The sequence below is a fragment of the Myotis davidii genome, unplaced genomic scaffold (assembly GCF_000327345.1).
Source record: "Myotis davidii unplaced genomic scaffold, ASM32734v1 scaffold1282, whole genome shotgun sequence".
NCBI classification, from domain to species: domain Eukaryota; kingdom Metazoa; phylum Chordata; class Mammalia; order Chiroptera; family Vespertilionidae; genus Myotis; species Myotis davidii.
Window position 1 is genome coordinate 252,987 of NW_006293310.1, and position 6,609 is coordinate 259,595.

The 6,609-nt window shown below is 40.7% G+C and overlaps 1 non-coding gene across 1 annotated transcript in view; it reads right to left on the minus strand.

The window, feature by feature from the left end:
- Positions 1-4,301: 4,301 nt before the first annotated feature.
- The window catches only part of LOC102752683, a 23,402-nt gene continuing 21,094 nt past the window's right edge, over positions 4,302-6,609 (minus strand). Inside the window, exons 4-5 of the transcript XR_001514404.1 lie at positions 6,043-6,153; positions 4,302-4,518 (exon numbers count right to left, since the gene is read on the minus strand). This is a non-coding gene — a transcript (uncharacterized LOC102752683). The remainder of the gene's footprint in view (positions 4,519-6,042; positions 6,154-6,609) is intronic.

The following is a 6,609-nucleotide window of genomic DNA, read 5'->3' on the forward strand; positions in this document are numbered from 1 at the left end:
GAGAGCCCCTAGAGAGGGCAATTCATCATGGAAAAGTTTAGTTTCCTGCCCAGCCGGTGTGGCTCAGTGGTTGAGTGTCAACCTATCAACCAGGAGATCACAGTTTGACTTCATCCCCAGTAGGGGGCGTGCAGGAGGCAAACCAGAGGCCCTAGCCCTTTGCAAACCCCAAGCCCTTTGCAAATCCCAAGCCGGTGTTGCCTGTAATATTATACCCATTTCTATTCCTTTTGCTTACTTCCCCATGCCTGCATATTTTGTATACCCATTCTTATTCCTTTTCCCTAATTCCCCAAGTAATCTTTGTCCTTGTACCCCATATAAGCAGCTGGCTTATGGGGGTGGGGTGGCGCAGAGCACATTTTTGTGGCTGACCTGCTGCTCTCCCATGCTGCTGACATTATTGGAATACACGCTCATATATGATTCAACCCTGTCTCTGCTTAATTGGCTCAAGTAGTGACAAGCAGCCCGGACCCATTGATTGTCCAGTTTCACCACTACACAGCCACTGCCCTGCCGGTCGGTCTGGGAAACCACATCCCCACTGGGTCTTGTAGCTCTTGGCCCACTGTCTTTGCACTGTGTGACGACAGGCACAAATTTGGGTAAAATGTTTACCAGGTTTTCTCAATAGGCCTTCTCTAGATCCCCAATTTGTCATAGGACCCCATTTTATACTCTCTCCCAAGTCTCTTTGACCTTATTCTTTGGTACTCTCATAGCCCCCTGAACATATCACAATTATAATTAAAGACTTCTTTTCCTATATATTTATTTAAAGCCTGCCTTACCCCAAGCAACAGTCAGGTGCAAAAAAGGAAGAGTGCTCCTGTAGGCAAGGAAAATTAATCTTACCTCTATTCCTCTAGGTTCTTGGCTGAGACGCTCCAATAATAATAAAGACATTAATAAGAAAAAAATACGCAAATTTAATAACATGCATACCTCCTGTGTACATGGGAGAGACTCAGGAAAACTGAGGAACTCCCCCAAATGGCCCAAGCCTCCACCTTAAATACCATCTCCAGCTAAAGGCAAAAGGAGATGTTAATGGGGGGGAGGAGCAGTTATGAGAGATAAGGGTAAGGTTGTTATGTAGATTTAGGTTGTTGACTTCTCCATTGATGAGAGGCTCTACAGATTTAGTCATCCTCTTCTTGGTATGGAGAGGGAGATAGCCTTACAAATGGAGATTTCCTTTGTAAATGTAAATGTCTCTTACAAAAGGGTAACTTGTACTGGTTTCAGAGCTTTTCTAAGTGTGCTGTTTCCTAAAAATGATCAGGCTAAAATAATCCTTATGCCAGACATACTTTGGGGACAAATTCTGCTCCCCTACACTGTCCCCGGCACACAACACTGTGCTTAGTTCATGCTGGGGGTTCAAGATACATTTGCTGAATGAATGATTCATAATAACTTTCTATGTGTTCATGTCCCACAGCTGGTCTACCATCCTAAGCAGCCATGCTACTACCATTTTGCTGCTTCACTGAATTCCAAGTTCAAGGGTAGCTCCAAAAGAGAAAAATCTTATGTAGCAACAACGACAAGGTGGCTGGTTTATTATTTCTTAAAGTGCCCTTCCTTCTAGTCCCATTTACATGCGTCATTAGCCCAGCAGTGGAAGCACTCTGTTATAAGTGACTTTAGAAATCATAATCATTACAATTAAAAATTTCCATTTAAACCATACTACCCCTTTGTTATGCTAAAGTAGCCCTCCGAGCTTACAGCCCTCTCTCTATGAGGCCTATTTCAGCTTTTAACCTATCTGCAGGCTTTTCATTTTGGAACCTTTTGTGATCTTGAAGTTGTAATTTTCACAAGTGGAGCCCTAAAGCTCTGATATTTTTGTTTATGAGAATTATTCATTTCATTTCTGCATGTGTTTCGTAGGTGAATTTTCTGTAGCATTACAAAATAATACTGTAACACTTTCCAGCATTAAAAGATAAAAGTTGAAAGCCCCAAAACAACCACAAAAAATTAACTGCGCAGTTTAAATATTTAAATTAGTATCAGAAAGCTCAAATGTAGGCAACAATGAAGTCAACTCAAGCACATTGAACTGGGAAAATCAAGGAGCATAATGGTTGATGCCCGGCCCCAGGCTCAGTGCTGGAGCATCGACCTACGAACTGGGAGGTCAAAGTTTGATTCCCAGTCAGCTCTGGGCACATGCCCAGGTTTTGGGCCCTATCCTCAGGGGGGTAGGGGGGCATGCAGGAGGCAGCTGATCAATGATTCTCTCATCATTGATGTTTCTATATCTCTCTCCCTCTCCCTTCCTCTCTGAAATCAATTAAAATATATTAAAGAAGCATAGTGGTTGAGAATGTTGTGTAACAGGACCAGGACTGGGGGAGGTGAGGGAGGTGCAGAGCTGGATTCTGTCTTTATTTTTAAATTCAATATTTTGTTCATCGTGAAATTTTAAAATTAATTTTTTAAATATATTTTATTGATTTTTTACAGAGAGGAAGGGAGAGGGATAGAGAGTCAGAAACATCGACCAGCCGCCTCCTGCACACCTCCTACTGGGGATGTACCCGCAACCAAGGTACATGCCCTTGACCGGAATCGAACCTGGGTCCACAGGCCGACGCTCTATCCAGAGCCAAACCGGTTACGGCTTAAAATTAATTTTGATATAAAAAATTGCATTCAAATATTACGGCTGCTTCCTCAAAAAGTTAAACAGAATTACCATATAACCCAGCAATTCCACTGCTAGGTATATACACAAAAGAATTAAAAACAGGTACTCAAATATTTGCACATGAATGTTCATAAAAGCACTATTCATCACAGCTGAAAGGTGGAGACTCAAATGCCCATCAACAGATGAAGACATAAACAAATTGTGGTAGATACATACAATGGAATTTTATTCAGCTATAAAAAGGAATGAAGCATTGATACACAGGATGAACCTTAAAAACATGACGCTAAAGTATTATGCTAAGCAAAATAAGTCAGAGAAAGACAAGTATCACATGATCTCACTCCTATGTGGAATCTAATGAACAAAATTAACTGAACAAAATAGATCCAGACACAGAAGCATGGAACAGACTGTGGAATTTCAGAGGGAAGGGGGAGAGGGGAAGAGATCAGCCAAAGAACATGTTTGCATATATGCATAACCCATGGACTCAGACAATAGGGTGGTGAAAGCGTGGGAGGGGCAGTCAATGGGAAAAAAACAAAGGGGACATCTGTAATACCTTCAACAATAAAGATATATTTTTAAAAAAAACATGATGCTAAATAAAAGAAGCTAGATACAAATAGCCACATATTGTATTATTTCATCTATATGGAATATCCAGAATTGGAAAATCATAGAAATAGAAAGATTAGCAGTTGCTAGGGGCTGGGAGGAGGTAGGAATGGGGAGTGACTGCTAATGGGCATGGGGATTTATTTTGGAGTGTTGGAAATGTTTCAGAAGTAGGTAAAGGTGGTGGCTGCATAACATTGTACCTAATGCTACTGAAATGTTCGCTTTAAAATGGCTAATTCTATGTTATGTGAATTTCATCTCAATTAAAAAATATACAGGGTGTCTCCAGAAAATGTATACACACTTTGAATAAAGTGTTTATTAAAATACATTTCATTTCCGCCCTCCCTGGTTTTTCTCAGTGGTCGGAACATCGGCCCTGTGGACTGAAGTGGACTGAAGGGTCCCGGGTTCAATTCCAGTCAAGGGCACGTAGGTCGGTTGCAGGCTCAATCCCCGGCTCTACTCAGCGAGTGTGGGAGGCAACCAATCAATGTGTCTCTCTCACATTGATGTTTCTCTCTCTGTGTCTCTCCCCCTTCCTTCTACTCTCTCTAAAATAACCTCAGGTGAGGATTAACCAAAAACACACACAAACATTTCATTTTCAAAATGTAATAGAATCTATAGCTATCAGCTCTTAAAGTGTGTATACATTTTTGGGTGACACCCTGTATATATACTGATCTTGATTCCTGAGATTTTTTTTACGACCCCTTAAATTCTGTACCTGAACACGGGCCTTACTTGCCACCCCAAGTCTTGGACCTATTTATATTTCTTTTTAACTAGAAATAAACTGGGCGAGAAATTAAAATAAGCTTGGGCCGCACCCAGATCTGTGGTTGAGTTCCAGGTAAAAGAATGGCTCATTTTTGACTCAAAATTAGTTATTGCATGTGCCCTGCCACCCTTCCCATATAGCACAGTGAAGGCTCAGTTCCTGTATCATTGCTCAGCACCTGACATCACGGTACACCAGACAAAACAAGAACACACTTTCTCCCAGTCAGGTTGTTGGGAAATGTTTAATCGGCTAGAGCAATCTGTGAGACCCAAAGGCCACCTCTGGAGGAAAGAAAGGAAAGTGCCCCTTTGGTTCTGCTTCATGAAAGTACATATTATTTGATTTCCTTTGAGGCTTTCATCACATGTTTTGTGATTCTTTAAGAATGTGGTGATTTCTTCAGATAGTTGCTTTATCTTGGCTTCAATTACTTCAGAGCCTTAAAAAAAGGGGGGGAATGTAAGTATTAGCAACATCAGAACCTGAATAATATGTCTTTAAAATACTCCCAGCTAATCTTTGCATCATTTTGGTTTGCTCCTAAAGGTCTCCATGTTTGAGGCAAACCTAAAAATAAATATGAATGTGCTTTCCACGGAGAACATGAATATTCAGTCCCTAAGTAAAATACAAAGAGAGCTGACACTGGAGCAATGAACTCTTTACAAATATTCCCAAGCTGCTGTCCCTGCTAAAGAGAGCAGGTCAACCCAGGTCTCTGAGCTGGAATATGATCAAGCTAGCCAGGCTGCTGTCACTCTAATAAAGCCTAATAGAGCAGCGCAGAAAATAAGCTGCCCTCAGAAGCCAAGCCCGTCTCTGCCATCTCCCTGCAAAGAAATAAAATACTCTTGTTATTTTACACATACCCAAGGAAACCTGCTTTCCACGAGCGACCTAGACCAGGGGCAGGCAAACTGTTTTTACAAACAGGTTTACTGGGACACAGCCATGCCCATTCAGTCAAGTGTGGTCCCTGGCTGCTTTTCCCCTATAACGGCAAAGTGGAGTAGCTGTGAGAGAGAACGCATGGCCTGCAAAGACTAACATATTTACTATCTGGCCCTTTACAGAAGAAGGCTGCTGATCCTGAAGTATGGTAGCAATCATCTCAGGTAGAAACTATAGTTTAACTTTAACCCTGCTGTTTGGCTTCTGTACTTATTTGCTTGCTAAAATAATAGAAAAGTTACTTTGATTTTCTGAATTATATAAATCATCCCATTCAATTGAATACCCTATTGATTGTAATGTGAATACCCCATTGGTTGTGGTCATACTGGTTATCGAAGCACATTCTTCTGTACCTGAAGTGATCAGGAGACCCAAAACTGTAATTTAGCTAACATGCTTAATTCTGCTTCTGTAAACTGCTTTTTTGCAAACCAGGTTCCTCATTCTAAACCCTGGGATGTAATCAATACCTCTGTGATCTTTGCCTATATAAGTCTGGTGTTGGGGCTGGGGAGGGTACTACGAGATTTGAGAGAGCGAAATGCCCCCTCGTAGTTTCGGATTTGCAATAAATGTGACCCCTTAATTCGACTTCTTGAGGCGTCCTTGTGTGATTCACGGGGTGCATTACAACAATCCCTGACCTAAACTATTACAACTCTACCCACTTCAGCTTCCAGGTATATGTTTATATATAGACACATGCACCAAATAAATAAATAAATAAATAAATTTGTTTATTTTTCTATCATCTATCTATCTATCTATCTATCTATCTATCTATCTATCTATTCCTGGCCTCAAATGCATTCCATTCTCCCCATGCTAACTGCTAGGTTTCTCGGGTGCATTCCAGTTTCCAAAAGGTGCTGTTGGCTGTGAAGTCTGTCTGGCTACCACTGCCTGGCAAATAGGATCCTGCAGACAAGTCCTGTAGTGCTTGCTCCCTTCTACACCAAGACAGCAGCTTGTCTGTAAAACAAACAAGAACTTAGAGATTTCTTCTTACCCTCTCAGGCAGCGCCTGCCATTCCGAGTCATGTATTAGTTGTAGCTTATTTCCAACTCAGCTATCCTTGGCTCTGAAAAGCTGTCATCACTGGCATCACTGTATCTATCACTAGATCAAAAGAGGCATTAATTTAGCAAGGTATTAAGAAAAACAGACAATGATCCAAAACACTTTCCATAATTAACTCCCACTCAGAGACAATCCTAAGAAATACTCTATTATCACTTTCTACTCACATACTACAGTCTCCTTTTGTCAGAGGAACTGATCACTTGCTTTTATCTTAAATTGGAAGTAACTTATTCAGAAAATTTATAAAAGCATTTCAATTTAGATTAAATTTATAATCTTATAAAGACCACTAATCATTTCTAAACTTTAGCAAAAGCCTTAAAAGCACATTGCTCCTGACCCTCTTACCTACTGTCTGCTTTCTACTAGAGGTATTATGTAAACAAATTAAGTTAAAATGAAAGCCTGGGCTGATAGACCCATTTATTTCCTATGAATCTACTACTGCCTGAATCACAGTCCATTTGAGATTAAGCATCATTCAGTCTATTC